The following is a 17,116-nucleotide window of genomic DNA, read 5'->3' as shown; positions in this document are numbered from 1 at the left end:
AGACAGTGATATTGCCTGCATCTAATCAAAAAGGCTGTCACTCCTAGTACAGTTAACTCTTCTTCCTTTGTCTGTAAACAATTAAGGAAGAGAAAGTGACATGGCCATGATGTGGCACTGAGAATTATCCCCAAGTGACCGAGTTTACCCTTTAGTGGAGAGCCTCAGAAACTGACAGGTTCCCTCCTTCGACAGCACCTCTTAAAAGAACCTCAGGTCCAAAGCCCCAGGGCAAATCTCACAAGCTCAGTAAGCGGCCCACAAAGGTAAACCCTGGGGCTTGAAATTCTGTGTGTTTCCCACAAAGTATCATTTCACAATAAAAGGAGTGGAAGTAAATAACCCTATGGCTGCAAATGCTCATCACTCATGTTTACACTGCAGAGTGATGTCCTTTTTTAAGGCCGAAATCCAGAAATCCACCCTGCCTCAACGTCGTAATCTTTCAATTTCTTCTCTAGGTGGAAATTTCCTGTTTCTCTTTGAGAAAGCTAATTCAATCCTGTTTTCATCTCTCTTCCTCCCAGCAGGCTGCTGTAGAAAACGCGCGCGCGCACACACACCCCACTACGCCTCCCCGCACAAAATGATTTATAAAGATTTCTTTCCACAGGCACACCTACCCAGCCCTGAAAGTCAGAACCTACTGACACTGTATCCCGCTGAGCAGATCCCAGGTCAGGGAAGGCAGCCTCTGTCCCAAGTGTGTCTCTCCATCCCCGTTGCCATCGACCTGGAAGCCTCACTTCACCTTTGAAAGAAAATACATTTTTTTGCCTGCCTGGAAGACCTGGCAACCCGATTGATTTATCATTAAAAAAAGAGAAAAAAATAAATCGCAGTCTAGAGACTGGTCTTGTGCGCCACCGCCCCAGCGTCCCTAGACAAAGTCCCAGGGAAGAAACTGATTCCCAGTCTCGAATCCTCGGAGCCCAGGGCCCAGGAGGCACTGGCTGGGACTGTGCCATCGGTCCCCGCCTCCTCTGCCCGTAGTAAGTGGCTTCTCGGAAACGTTAGCAGATTCCGCTGAGCAGAAAGGGAAGAAGGAGTGATGGGGGAGGGGGTGAGGTAAGGGAAGGGCTCTTCAGGCTGCTGGACACACACTCACACACACACACACACACACACACGGCCCACTCAATGGGGTGGGTGAGGGTGGGCGGTCGTGTGACCCCCTCCTCTGCCTCCTACTAGTGCACAGTGGAGAGGCTGCAGCACCTCCAACACCGCGCCCCTGGCTGGGTCCCCGCCCGGCGCCCCCTGCGGGAGGGGAGGGCAGCCGGGAGCGAGGGTGGGGAAAGGGCGGGGAGGGGAGGGGCAGGGAGCGGGGGCGGGGCTGCCGCTTCCCAGGGCGCGCCCCGGAAGGAGGGGCGCAGTTTCCCTCAGGATCCTCGCCGGCGCTCCCGCGGCGGGCGTCTGGTTTCCAATTCCGCGGGCTCCGCCGGCTGGGGCTGGGCTAGCTTGGGTGCCAGCGGCGGGTAGTGCCAGGCGCCCGCGGAGCAACAGGAGCCCAAAGAAAGGCAGAGCGGCAGCGGCAGCGGCAGCGGCAGCGGCAGCGGCAGCGGCAGCGGCAGCGGCAGCAGCAGCAGCAGAGAGAACGTTGGGGGAGAGAAGCTGGGAGCGAGGAAGGGTCCCTGAAGCCCGCGTCCTCCCCGAGGCCATACTCTGCGGGCGCACAAGGTGGGCATGATCCGCGGGCAAGGTTGCAAGTAAGTGCCTTTTCTCTTGCTCCTTCAGTGTAGCGGGAAGGGAAGCCGCCACACCCACCTGTGTCGGTTTTCGCGTCTCTTGGTTTTAGCTACCTGGTGTTACGCCACCTGGAAAGCGGAGAGGGGAGAAGCTGGGTGAGGAGGTGCCAGCCAGCAAGAGGAGCTGGAAAGGCAGCTGTTTCCATTGCAAGGCCGACCCATTGCTGGTTTTAACCGTGTGGGTTTGCTGCCACTTTGTGAAAATGTGGAAAGGAGGGGCAGCTGTACCTAATGGTTTACTATTATTTGTTTCTGTCTGCGCTGGCAGAGTCCTTGGATGAGTCTGGGTTCCGGGGGCAGGTCGTATTCTTTATGAGCAAAAAGCATGTATTATATTTCCCATCTGCAAAGGTGAGCGACCGTGCAGAACCAACAAAGCTGACACTACCTGTGGGGACTGCATGGGCGCGCCGCACCCCTTCCGAGCACACGAACATAAATAACTGACCCGGCTGCTTGGCCCCATTTCTCTAAAATAAAGCTTAGCAGTTTATTTTTTCCAAACGAATAATCATTTTATAGTGAAATTCAGATAAGATTCAAAATCATTTTAACTTTATCGGTTTCATCTGAAGCTGTCATTTAATTTTAGAGAAAAAAAAGTATTGTTTTCCTTACTTGTGTTAAAAACAATTGAAAGATTAAAGCAAGATTACCAAACTAGAAACTTGAATGCCAACTTTTGTGATTATAGCAAACATATTTCTCATTATTTTAGTGTTTTGTTTGTTTGTTTGTTTGTTTGTTACAGTTGCAGCATTCGAAGTAATTTATATCTCAGAAGCTAAGAGCAATTTTTATGTGAGAGAAGCTTAGGAGAGTTTTTAAGAAGCTCACTTCAATAAAATAAAGATCAAATCAACGTAAGCTTTTAAAAGAATGATGGATTTTCACTTGCTGAGTGTGAAGTTAGTATTAGAAAGTTCAGTTTTTTTCAGAAACACATTTCTCCTGTTTCTCCTTGGGCAGGAGAACGATATTGTCTGTCTTTCTGCCAGTATTTAAAAATATATTTTCATGACTTTTGCTTTAATATCAATAAAGCCTATCTGCAAACTAAATCCAATTATTAAATAGTCCATTTTATTGAAAAGTCTTCAAATTATTTTTCCATCATTTAAAAAAATTTAAACTAGAATCACTTTTTTTAGAAACTGTTAAGTAGGATGTTTAACAAATGTTATTAATTATTTGAAAGTTAGTCTTATCTTATCCCTGTGTATGGAATAATCATGATTGCTAGAATAGCTTGTTCACAACCAAATGCTAGACAGAATATGACATTTGATGTAATGGAGGATGTGTCCTCTATTAGCAACTGACAGTAGTTTTGCTTAAGGTAGGTGTTTGTTTTGCAGTTGTTTAAAGTGCCTATTTTAGAGGTTCCTTTTTAAAAGCGAACCTTTGTGCAATCGTGGGACATGGCGATGTATTTTTATAAAAGCTGGGCATACAATTTGCCATGATTCCTGTGGTGCAGGGCAGGGCTTACAGGGTACCTGATGCTTCTACAGAAGAAAGATGAGTCAGGTCTGGCTCTCTGCCAAGAGCATCCTCCTGCCCCCTTGTGTCTCTTAGGACCAGGAGATAATCATGGGAGCCCTGGTGCTTCTGTGTTTTTGCTACCTGTTGCCGAGGTGACTTTGGCAGCAAAGAAAAAGTAAGAATCTCAGAGGTGAAATCAGTGGGGTTCTATTCACCTTATTTAATGTGACCAACCAACTTTCTCTGTGGCAAGGAAAAAAACAGAATCTTTATCTAATATCTATTGCTGTTAGATATGTGAAGAGATGTGAAGTGCTAGGAGGAATTATATGGTATTTTTCTAACCTTGTAAAGGAACTTAAAGTTTATTAATGTGAATAGGTCATTCTAAATATCAATGGTAATAATCTATGATTTCCCCTAAAACTCTGTCTCAGATCTTTTTCCCCAGGCTCCATCACCTGAACTAATGGTTATACCATCCACCGGTGTTGATTGCTTTCTTTTCCTCATCATGGCATTTCATCCCTAACCAGTCCATGTTTAGATCTCTCGATCTTACCTCCCAATTGCATCTCTATTCAATTATACTTCTCAGATGTACCTCTTCCACCCTGTTTTCTGTATCTACTCTGCCACCAAATTAGTGGCATCATCATAATTTTCTTGGATTCCTTCTACAGCCTTCACATTAGTCTATTTCCATAGTCTGCTCCCTTGTAATTCACTCTCATAAAAAGTAATGCCATCATGCCTTACCTTAAGAACATTCACTGGCTCAGAACTACATAGAAAAAAGGAGTAAATGCAGAAACACAAATTCCTTCTGTTAGCATACAGCTCACTCTCTGGCCCTTCTCTGCCACGTCCCTGAGTGCATCTCCTCTCATTTACATGCTCCAGTCTCCCTGCTCTTTTAGTACCTGGGACACATGAAACTGGAACACAGTTTCACTCCCTAAGGCCTTTTCAGAAGTTCCCAGCCTCTGGACTGTTCCTTCCTCTCTTTAAATGGTTAGTTCCTTTGCAAACTGGAAATCTCAGCTCAAAGGTCTCCTCCTTGCAGAGATCATTCTTGACCACTTTGTCATAAGTAGGCTGTCGCCTGTTAGTCTCTGTCTGGGTACCTCGTTCGTTTCCTCCTTAGTGCTTATGACAGCATGCAGGTTTTTGGGGGATTTGTATATTTGAATATTCCCAATAAACAGAGACCATGTCTTTATTGTTGGCCCTGCCTCCAGAACAGTACCTGCAATGAAGTAGTAGGGAGGGTTCCTAGATATTATGTAAATAATAAAGTACAAAGATAAGACTTATTTCACCACAGAGTGTACCAACCCTGTAAATTTATGCATTTTAGGATGCAATTTCTCTCTTAATTTATTGAGCATCTGCTGTTTACAACCCTGTACTATGGTTCTGAGGAGGTAAAATTAAAATACCCTGAGACGTATTCACAACTTGCAGCTGTGTAGGCATTAAGGCGTTCAAAGGGAAGTAGATTGTATCGCATTCTTAGAAAGGCAATGACCACAACTAGATTAAAATATATTTTAAAGAACCACTGGAGTTCATAAGCCAACATGACTTTAGTGTGACTCCTAATATACAATGATGAACTTCTTAGGCCTAAATCTGTATCTTTTACCACAATTTGAGGGTCACTCAGTAATCACTAAATTTAAAATCTTACTTTGTAATAAATATGGACACTTGAGTGGGCTCGGTTGATGGAAGTGTGGTCAAATGAGGCTGAGGCTGTAGATTGGGTGCCCTCGTGATCCAAATTGGTGTCTACTCCAGGCTCAGAAATCCAGAGTGTTCGCTAAGGAAGCCTCAGAGGGACACTATGAGCTGATCCAGGAAGATCATCACTATTATTGAGGCAGGGAAGTGGGCTTCAGAATTCATGCTGGTTAATGATCGTGTCATATTTATACAAGAATTTACACACACACACGGAACTTGTGTGGCAACGTCTCCCCTCTTTTTTTGAGACTATACTCAAAGATATGAAACAAAGAAGTAGTTTTGCTATGAACATTTGGTTGAAAATTTAGCTTTCAGTTAGGCAGCCAGCTTTAATCAATGCTCATTAATCAATGATCATTATCATTAACCATTTATCAATTAATCAAATATTATTAATCGGTAATACTTTTATCTAGCAAGTGGCAAACCATATTGGTTTTTTTTTAAATTTTTTAAAATTAAAAAAATTTTTAAACATTTTTTATTGAGTTATAGTCATTTTACAATATTGTGTCAAATTCCAGTGTACAGCACAATTTTTCAGTTATACATGAACATAAATACATTCATTGTCACTTTTTTTTTTGCTGTGAGCTACCACAAGATCTTGTATATATTTCCTTGTGCTATACAGTATAATCTTGTTTATCTATTCTGCATATGCTTGTCAGTATCTACAAATTTTGAAACCCCAGTCTGTCCCTTCCCACCCCCTACCCTCTTAGCAACCACAAGTTTGTATTCTATGTCTATGAGTCTGTTTCTGTTTTGTATTTATGTTCTTTTTCTTTCTTTTTTTTGGATTCCACATATGAACGATCTTATATGGTATTTTTCTTTCTCTTTCTGGCTTCACTTAGAATGACATTCTCCAGAAACATCCATGTTGCTGCAAATGGTGTTATGTTGTTGGTTTTTATGGCTGAATAGTATTCCATTGTATAAATATACCACCTCTTCTTTATGCAGTCATCTGTTGATGGACATTTAGGCTGTTTCCATGTCTTGACTATTGCAAATAGTGCTTCTATGAACATTGGGGTGCAGGTGTCTTTTTGAAGTAGGGTTCCTTCTGGATATATGCCAAGGAGCGGGATTCCTGGGTCATAAGGTAAGTCTATTCCTAGTCTTTTGAGGAATCTCCATACTGTTTTCCACAGTGGCTGCACCAAACTGCATTCTCACCAGCAGTGTAGGAGGGTTCCCTTTTCTCCACAGCCTCTCCAGCATTTGTCATTTGTGGACTTTTGAATGATGGCCATTCTGGCCGGTGTGAGGTGATAACCTCATCATAGTTTTGATTTGCATTTCTCTGATAATTAGTGATATTGAGCATTTTTTCATGTGCCTATTGATCATTTGTATTTCTTCCTTGGAGAATTGCTTGTTTAGGTCTTTTGCCCATTTTTGGATGGGATTGTTTGTTTTTTTCTTATTAAGTCGTATGAACTGCTTATATATTCTGGAAATCAAGCCTTTGTCGGTTTCATCATTTGCAAAAATTTTCTCCCATTCCTTCGGTTGTCATTTTGTTTTACTTATGGTTTCCTTTGCTGTGTAGAAGCTTTTTTTGTTTGTTTGTTTTTGGTAAAGAATTTGGCAGTCAGATTTATTCTTGAAGTATTCAAGTATCTCATGAATTGTCACCAAGGATTTTGTTAAATTTGCAATTACGGTAGCACAGTGTGGTTATTGGAGTGTATTGGAGTGCCTCTGTGCACTAATTGAAGATGGGCCTCCATGTTACACATCCCAGATAAGCTAATTCATTGTTACAGGAGGTATTACAGCTTCCTTCTTCAGAATTATATAGAGTTAGACTGTCATTTAAGACAGTAAGGTCGTAATGAAATGGATTTTATAAGGTTGTATAAAAATGATTTTCATATGAGAATTTATGGAGAGCATTCACAGAATGTGGGTAGATTTCTGTTGTGGAATATGAGACAACAGTTTTTGGTGTCTTGACATCCTGCAAAATGAAATTTCTTCATTGAAGGTTTAACGTTCTCTTCCTTCTCTGTGTAGCTGGAAGGAAAGGGCTTTAGGCAACAGGGAAAGCCATCAGCTCTTGGCAGCTAAAGGTAGAATGAAGCTGGGAGAAATGAAACCCTTGAGTGGGGAGGAAAAATGCCAGACCATGAACAAGGGGAAGGAGGAGGAAGGCCATGAACAGTGCCAATAAACATAGTCTGCCACAAGCAAAGTTGAGTTGACATTGTATATAGAATTGAACTATCCTGTATCTTTTTAGCTCCACTGAGAAACAGTTCTTTTTTTCTCTTTAAAATGACAACTGTATTTGAAGTGAAAAAATTCTGTCATTGTTTCTTTAATACAGGAAATGGAATACCTTTGGACTTTCAAAGTTATATAACAAGGAGCAGAAAATACCATATACTATTATTAAAATACACCATTACTGTAATTGCAGTTTTGTTGCTATTCATTTTATGATTTCCTTTTGTTGTGTCAGGTGTTTGAGAGAGTGCCATTATTGATCACAACTTTCTTTCAAATGCCTGTTTGGATTTTTTACAAAGCTGTCTGAATCATTTATCAAAATATGATAAAACTTTAATTACACCTGTGATTGCTCACCGGGAAATTGTTCACTTTTAGAGGGAGTGAGTACATTTACAGTATCATTAACCTACCATCTCTACCCTGCAATTAATGCCTTTTTTCTTTCCTTTTCTCTCCTACATCTCCTCTTCTAAACACTTGGTATATATACCAGTAATACAAATTTTGCTCCACTGTTAGGTCAAAGTATTTCTACAGATGATTGGAAAATTGAGCCTCTAAAGAATAATGAATAAGATTAGACAGATGCATTAAAATATAACTACAAAGACATTTCTATAGAGATGTTTAATGAAACCTTCTTTGTGTTTTAGGCCAAACTAAACTCCCTGTGTCATCTGATTGTTTTTAAAAAATAGGGATTATTTCACTAGACATAGTGTCTGACAACTGTACTAGTTGCTCATAAAATATATATCTTAGAATCTACTGTAATTGAAATTGTCATCTTCTTGGGGTCTGTAATTTGGAAATTCGAAAAAGAAGTAAATGTAGATATTCAAATCCATACATTAAAATAAAACTGGGGAAAATGAGAGAGAAGTTATATGATAATGAAATATCCCCTTATGTCTTGATTTAAACTCCACTAAATGTTTATTCTTTCAAGTCCATGGGCAGTGCTTCCTTTAGAGCTTAGAGTAAGGATAATTTACTAACTATAGGTGTATTTTAAGTAGAATAGAATATGTTATTGGTAAATTACACTTTTACTTTCTTTATTGATGATATAAAGTTAACATTTGTTCTAGGTAAATTTTATGGGGCCACTCTTTATAGATGATCCTTTCATGGAAAAAACATTACAAAGTTGAAGTGTTGATCCACCCCCCCCCCCCCCCGCCGCCCCATATTCTTGTTACCCTGGGCAAACTTGGCTAATGGTGATTCAAGTAGGAAGGAAAGAAATGACGTCCTTATGGGTCGGCTGGGAACAAGCTTCTTACAATCCCAAGAGATCATCTGACAGACTTTCAGGAATGAATGTTTGTAGAATGGCTATGCAGAGAAGCTCTTTGGAAAATTCATATTACATCTTTTCCATAGTTCAGAATCTTTGTAAAATGTTGTTATCACATGTTAAAAGCATAGAGGTATAAATTTGTGTTCACATTAATACAGTGAAAAAAGTTTTTCTACGTATTTCTTTTGCTCAGCATGTGATCTTACTCAAATACTTTCACTTCTCAAATGCAACTTTGTTGTAATGTTGGTAGTGTCTACATCTCAGGTTTGCTGTACACATTAGTTTAAAATATGTATATTTACAACAGGCATTTTAGTATCTCACACTTGATAAGGAGATGTTCAATAATGTTAGCTAGTCATATGGTAACAGTATATTAAAATCAAAATGCACTCTGATTATCTTTCGAATACAAATGGTATGGCATTTAAAGTTTATCACTGTTATTTCTACTTGTAACTGTGTTTCAGTGAATATTAATAATGCAGTTTCCTCTATTTTTAAAGACAATATGATTATACATCTCTAATATAAGATCATTCCATTTGTAACTCTTTGTAACACTCTGTTGGTAAACTTTTCAGCTATAGGCTATTACAAATAGTTTATATGAAGTATCTATAAACTTATCAATAGGAAAACATGGGAGAGGCATTCAAAAATCAAGAGTTTAACCATCCAGTTGTTGTTTTGTTGTTTTTGACCCTGAACTACGAGAATTCTGCATTAACAGAGAGCAGTTCAGTGGAGGTGACCTGTCCCATGTCCTGTTAGTGCATCTTACAACAATTGGTATCTAATCTGATAGGAATTGTTTTAGAAGAGCTTATCATGAAATGTCTCACATACATATGAAATCAAACTTACTTTAGTAATTCAGTCATCAGGAATATAACTCTGAATTTTTAAATCAGCAAATAAAATACGTAAACCTGAGGGAGATATTTGCTAATATGTCAATTCACTTACTTTATTGAAATCAGATTCTTGTAAAGCACATCATCAAATTAAGGTTAATAATTGAATCATTTTTATTTACTGTTATCTTTAGCAATTCACAATTTTTCTTCAGATGCAAAGAATAATAGACTATGTGTTGCAAGAGGTGGGCCAGGGTAGTGTCATGAAGACAGACAATGAATATATAACAGGTACCTTGCCATAAGGGAAAATATAGACAACACAATTTACATCTCATTAATCTTACTGATAATAACATTAACTTAACAACTTCATATGTGGAGATCTCATTTATGCCAAGCAGGACATTAAAGAATTTGCTAATGTTCCTTTTAAATCCTCACAACCACCCTTTGAGGTGAAAACAGTAAGGCTCAGAAGTTACTGACCATGATTACTAAGCTTGAATGACATATATTCCTCTTAACCGAAGAAAATCTTATTTGTCCCAAGAATATATTTGCACATATCCCACACAGATACACCATACTAGAGAACAAGAAAAATAAATATTGAAGATTGTTTAAACATTCATCCTGAATACTGATTCTTGAGGAGTACATTTGCGTTAAACCAAAATTGAGGTTGAAGTAGAAGTTTGAAGTCATTGTGATATTGCGAAATGTATCTATACATTTAAAGTGTTTCTGAGGTTGTTTTAGACATTGAATAACTTTGCTTTCCTGGTCTAGGGGTGTCATTGTGCTACTCTGACTTGACTTGGCCATGATTAGAATATTTTGTTTGTTTTATTATGACAGAATTGAAATCGGCAGACAAACCCAAGGCAGACAAGAGTTGAAAGAGGAGGAGAGTCATTAAAGAGATGTGTGTGTGAAATGTCTGGGTAGGTTCATGAAGCTCTAAGTGATGAAATGGAGTAGAAATAGAGAATAAAGTTGCAGCTGTGAGATCCTGGGTGTTAAGAGGATGGAGGAGAGAAAAGAAGACAATATTCATCTAAAGTGTTCTTATGTCCTAATTTAAAGCTTAGTACTTACTGTCATAAAGAGTCAATGATTTATGTCAATTATAGTGTTTCTTTAATATCAATGATTCAGAGTGTTTGCTCTTAAGGGTTTTAAAACATTTGGGGGAAATTAATTTACCGTGTGTGATACTTAAAATAATTTTCTAATGCAAATGATTTTCTTTTATTATCTGTTATCTACTTAGGATATAAAATACGTGAGAAATTGGACCCCTGAGTTCCATGATATATCTCAGTCTGTTCTGATGATTGTGGGTTGGCGGCTTATCCACTAGACTGAAGGTTTTAAGGGAAGAGACCATAACTTTTTCTTGTCCATCATGCTTCCCTGCATGGTGCCTCACATGCAGTCATTCTTAATACATTATTGATGAATACATGATACATATTTATTGCACAACTGTGTTCAACTTTTATTAAAAATAGCTCTTTTTCACTGAAACTTCCTTTCTAAGAATGTAGGAAGAATCAGTTAACAAGGATTTAGTCATTTATGCTTTTCAAGCCTAGCTGTTTATCATTACTAGGTCCTGATGAAACAGTCTTATTTCTTATTTCTTACTCAAGAAAGGAACAGCACTGCAGCTGATTTTCTGCCACAGTTTGGGTTCACTGATTCTCAATGACAATATTTAGCCTTCTTTGCATAAAAGAGCCAAAATATTTTGACGTGTACTCAAGTTGATGCATTAAGAAGGCTGAAGCCCAAATCCTTTTCTAAAAGTGAGAATTATCTGTTGGAGTATTTGCTTAAGAGGTGGAGAGGCAGTCAGATAGTTAAAAAAAAAAGAGTTCCAACTACAATTTCCAACTGATTTGTCTTTAGCTGATAATCAGTCATGAAGCCCAATCTGGTTGGCCTCCAAAATGTGTAGGTCAGGAGCTCATATCCAAGTTGGTATCAGTGCCATTGAGGTTTGTGGGAAGGGAGGACCTGGCAGAGATCCCAAGGGTGGTGGTAAAGAGATGCTGAGTTGCTCCAGGTCAGTTCCTAGAACTCTCAGCATCACTGTTCTCGGCATTTATATGTTTTCTGGAATTTAATAGTAATTCCTTCTTTCCTTTCCTCTTCCTTTGTTCATTGCCTTCAGCACTATTGTAGACACTGTACCTACAGCACTGAGCAACACATGGAGGATTCCTACTAGTTTTGAGACAGATAGTGAATAAATAAACGTTTACCACTTCCTGTCTTTGTGTTATAATATGTGCTGTGAGGGAAAAAAAGCAGGGCAGAGAAAATAGAGGGAACGGGGCATTATTTAATAAGGGTGGCTAGAGAAGTGTTTTAGAGACGCTGTTTGAGCAGAGACCTGAAGGAGATGAGGAAGTGAGGGAGCCAGCTAAGCAACAGGAAAATTATTTCAGTGACAGGAAGCAGCAGCTGCAACAGCCCTAAGGCGTATTTGATGTGTTTATGGAACAGCAAGGAAGTCACTGTGGCTAAAGTGCAGAGAGCAAGGTAGAACATGGTAGAAGACGAAGACATTTTCTTAATTTGGAAAAGATTACTTTGATGAGCCAGTGTTACAGTGACTGGCAGGGGGCAAATTTTGGGAGGGGATGAAGTGTGCCTTTTTTTTTTTAACTGGATCCCATTCTGGATGTGGATACCACACAATCCAATAAATGATTGGAAAACACCAAATTTCCACACAAAATTAATCTTTTAGTGATTTTTTGTGATTTATATGTAAATATTCTATATTCTCTTCCCGTCTGCAATGGATTAGATTCTTGGAAGCCAGTTGAGGAGAAAAGGGTTAGTAGGGCAGAGGTTACAATTGAGGGTATCTTTAAATGTTTAAATTCTGCAAATTAAAACATGGTGAGAGTACAGTAATATTTTGCAGATTTTCATTAATTTTGGTATCTGTTGTACAGTTCTTTCTCATCAAATGATGATATGGCCTAGATATAAAGGGGTACTGCCTGGCGAAACAGATACCCGGGAAGCACATCTGAATCCCATCAAGATTGCCCCGCTGCTAACTGCTGACTCTGGTAGCCTATGGACACTCTACCTTACAGTTGTCAGGACATTTTTGTGACTTAAAAAATAAAAATTTTTTTGTGGTTAAATATACGTAACATAAAATTTATCATTTCAACCATTGCTAAGTGTACAATTCAGGGCCATTAGGTGCATTCACATTGCAACTATCACCACTATCCATCTCCGGAACTTTTTCATCATTCCACACTGAAACTCTGTACCCATTAAATAATAATTCCTCATTCATTCCACTCCCCTCAGTTCTTGGTAACTTTCTTTCTTTATGAATTTGACTTTTCTCTAGGTACCTCAAATAAGTGGAAATGTAAAATATTTGTCTTTTTTGGTCTGGCTTATTTCACTTAGCAATGTGTTTTTAGTATATGTGTGTGTGTGTGTGTGTGTGTGTGTGTGTGTGTGTGTGTATGGGGAGGTGGGGGAGGTAATTAGGTTGAGTTATTTATTTTTAAGTGGTGGTAATGGGGATTGAGTGCAGGATGCATGCTAACCACACCTACCATAATACTTTTAAAGTTCATTGATGTTGTAGCATGTATTAGAATTTCCTTCCTTTGTAAGGCTGCATAGTAGTCCATTGTATGTTTATACCACATTTTATTTATCCATACCTCCTTTGATGGATTTTTGGGTTGTTTCTACAATTTGGCTATTATGAGTAATGCTGTGGTGAACATCGGTGTACAAATATCTTGAGTCCCCACTTTTAATTATTTTATGCACTCACAAGTGGAATTGTTGGATCATAGGACAATTCTATACTTAATTTTTTGAAGGACTGCCATAACTTTTTCCACTGTGGCTGCCCTATTTTATATTCCCACCAGCAGTGCATAAGGGTTCCAATTTCTCCACACCCTCACTAACATTTGTTTTCTCTCTCTTTTTTTATAATAGTCACCCTACTGGGTGTGAAGTGGTATCTCATTGTGGTTTTGATTTGCATTTGCCTAATGGTTAGTGAAGGTGAATATTTTTTCATGTGTTTATTAAGGATTTGTATATTTTCTTTGAAGAAATGTCTATTCAAGGCCTTTGCTCACTTTTGAATAGGGTTTTTTTTTGTTTTTGTTGTTGAGTTTAAGAGTCCTTTATATTTTGTGGACATTAATCCCTTATCAGATAAACGATTTACAAATATTTTGTCTTTTCTCTGGGTTAGCTTTTTGCTCTTCAGTAGTGTCCTTTGATACACAGAAGTTTTAACTTTTATGAAATCCAATTTACCTTTTTCTTTTGTTGCCTGTACTTTTGGTGGCATGTGCAAGGAATCACTGCCAAGTCCAGTATCCTAAATGTTTTCCCCTGTGATTTCTTTTTATAGTTTTAGCTCTTTAATTTAGGTCTGTGATCCACTGGTGATTATTTTTTTCAATTTCTATAGACATTATGGAGTCTAAGAGTCTCCAACTTCCCTTCATGCATCATTCCCGGAGGTCTGGTTTTTAGTTCAATATTCCTTACTCTGAACATTTACTTTCCCTTTCAGCAACCCCTACCTTATTTTTTTCTTGTATATTAGGATTAAAATGCTTGAATTATTGAAAGAGTACAGTAGTAGCATAGGAAGATTCCTGGTGCGGAAAGAATATTACATGTTCATACGTTCCTGGTCTCTGGGTTCTTTCGTTCTTTGGACCAATCCTATTATTGAAAAATGTTTGAATTGATCCCCTCCTATGTAGCCTAGGAATTGTGATTCCTTGCTAACTAGTTAATAGATTCAGGAGCTCTTTATATTCTGATCCTGGGTTTTAGATGATATGATTAAACAGAGCAAGAATTCTGTCTTGCTACAGTTATAACCCCCTCCAACCATGGCGCAGTATTTTACACAGAGTGTGTACTCAGTAATACTTGAGTGAATAAACAAATGAGTAAACGATGAAAAGGGAAGACTGTCTTGTTTCTTTAAGTGTTTAGTAAATCAATGACTTGTACTATTTAGAATCTTAGATTAATTTTAATCAAACAGGTTCAAAAATCTCCTGTCCCCTTTCCCTTAATTCTTGGTGAAGACTTAGTTTTTCAGTCATTTTTGTTAGAAGTGTTTTTGGGAGAGTTTGCTGATGAGCACTGAGCTTTGAAGATTAGTTTGTACCACAAATAATCCTTGTGGAGTTTAAGTCCTTTCCCCTTGGGTAGCTACCAGCAAATGAAAAATGGTGACTATTTATAGAAACTCAAGGTCACTACATATGGTTTATATTGTCATTAAAATATGACATGTGGACCTCTTTTTGTTTATAAACAGTTCAGTGCATTAATTAGGACACTAGTAAAAGAAGTAAAACCTGTAAGTACAAGTGAAGCACCTTTGCCATTGAGTTGTTATACACTCTTTTTGCCTAAGCACTCACCTTATTTCAGAATCCAAGTCTTTTGGTCAGAGTTCTATTGGAGTATAAATTTGAGGAAGGACAGGAATTATTTTCTCCACCTTTACTTGCTACTCTGTGGCCACTCTCTAATCTGGAATATTCTCCACTGTTCTAGGCCTGTTTATATCTATCATGAGAGTCTAAAAACCCTGTCTAAAAATGGCAGGAAGAAATACTATCATACATTTACTTCACCCCCTTTTTAAAAAATAGCCATACCCTTCATCTTCTGAATATCTTTTAAACAACAACGACCTCAAAAGAGAATACATTTTAAACAGTATTATATGGGTTTCATCATATTCCCAGATTATGGTCAGGGCTGCTCAGTGCCTTGCCCTAATTATTATAGCCTCTAGTTCCAAGAGGAAATAGAGAAGTAAGAAACACAGAAAGTTCCTCTGCTGATGAACTTATTAGTTTGATAGACACATTAGTTTGCAAAAGGCTTGTTTGTAAGTTCATGTGATTTATTCCATAGTTCTTTACCGTCCACAGTGTCCACAAATGTTCCAGAAGAATCTCTTGGTGTGTGTGATGCTTACCTAATTTGTCCTGATATTGAATTAAAGGGCTTTGAGCCTACTGAACTAATCTAGGCTTGCCAGGAATATTTATTTCATCAGCAGTTGTCACTATGCTTGAATTTTACCTTCTTGAATGAATACCTAGCCTCCTCTTGCTTTGCATTAAGTTCTAGAGCATTCACTACTAAGGAAGAAAATTCCTCCAACCCCTACTAGAAATTTTTCTCTTTATGTTTTTTTAAAAATAATGTTTTTTTTGTATCATTCTGGCTGTTGCTTACTGTCAGCATTTTTAACCTATTACATGATCCTGCTCAGTCCTAAAGAACTATTTCTACTGTCAGGTAATTAATCTTTTATAAGCTTGCCACATTCCTTATTTTCAGACACTTTCAGTTATTTTATTACTTCTACTTTGGTTTTCATCAAATTCCAGTTGTTTTAGTTATCAAATATTTCAACACTCAGTATATTTGCATTTAAGAAGTCTGATGTAGTTAATAATTTTCATCACCTCTTAAAAACAGTGCACTCATATCGTATGCACTGCGTGGACTAAGGAGCCTGAGGCAGGGACTAAGTGACTGTGTGACATATATCGCCATCTGTTGGTAGAAAGCAGTGTCGTTTTGGTTTTTACAATGATCATAGTTTTGTTTTAATCTTTAAAATATCCTGAAAAAGAAAGGTTTCTGTATGTGCAATGCAACGTTCTGTCTATTATGAAGAAACCAAAGTTATTCTCCTGTCTTAGAACTTCAGGTGTGCTAAATCAATTGACAAGAAAGTTGATAAAAGTCACTCATAATAATGGTTAGAATTTTTTGTACACTTTAAATGTTATCAGGAAATGTGTTAAATGAATGGTTAGAATGTATTGTACACTTAAAATGTACCAGGAAATGTGCTTCATATTTAAAATGCAGTGTTTCACTTTTTTCCCTTAAAATGACCTTATTGGATAATCATTTTTCAGCTGTTTTACAATGCAGAAACCAAGCTTTAGAGAGGCTAATTAACTTGCCCAAGGACACAAGCTAATAAGCAGTAGAGATGAGATGAAAACTCAAGTCTCTCTCACTCTGTAGCTATAAATTTAACAACTACGTTATGTTGCCTTCCTGTTTTACTGTAGACCTAGATTTTAGATTAAAGCCATAAACATGTTGGAAAAATGAATCATAAGTAACAAAAATTCTTCACTTAAAAGATTTTACTTTTGCTGATTAACTCATGGTTTATCATTTAAAAATTGCAGTATATATAGGGAAAAATGACAATAATTTTGCTAATATTTATTTAGCCTAGGCACTGTGGTAGGGACAGAAACTGTTTCTCTTTTACCTAAAAACCTTGTATGACAGATATCTCCCCTGCTCCATTTATGAGGAATTTGTATAATGTCACAAGGCTTCATAGGTATTATAAGCAGGGAAATCAAACCTAACCCTGCCTGGCGCCAAAGCTATTATGCCCTTTCTCCTGGTAATGTTCTGGGGGAGGTGGACACATGCATAATCAGAGTGGAAATGCACTCTCTATATAACGCTTTATAAAACGGTGTAGGACGTACTTTAGCGATCCCAGGGGTTACTTAAGTTTGTGATGATTTGTACTTTCAGGAAAGGGTTAATTCTGAGTAACAGAGAAAATTTAATGTGAGCAAAGGAATCTTTTCCCCTTTTCCTTCATATATCATGTATAA

General features: G+C 38.1%; 1 protein-coding gene across 1 annotated transcript in view; it reads left to right on the top strand.

Moving 5' to 3' along the window:
• The first annotated feature begins 1,381 nt into the window (after positions 1 to 1,381).
• Positions 1,382 to 17,116, top strand: part of SCN9A (sodium voltage-gated channel alpha subunit 9) — a 122,454-nt gene continuing 106,719 nt past the window's right edge. Inside the window, exon 1 of the mRNA XM_064484879.1 lies at positions 1,382 to 1,709. The gene's annotated coding sequence lies outside the window, so the exon portion shown is untranslated. The remainder of the gene's footprint in view (positions 1,710 to 17,116) is intronic.

This window comes from Camelus dromedarius, chromosome 4 (assembly GCF_036321535.1).
Source record: "Camelus dromedarius isolate mCamDro1 chromosome 4, mCamDro1.pat, whole genome shotgun sequence".
Lineage (NCBI taxonomy): Eukaryota > Metazoa > Chordata > Mammalia > Artiodactyla > Camelidae > Camelus > Camelus dromedarius.
Note: the sequence above shows the minus strand (reverse complement) of the source record. Positions and strands in the feature narration are given on the sequence as shown.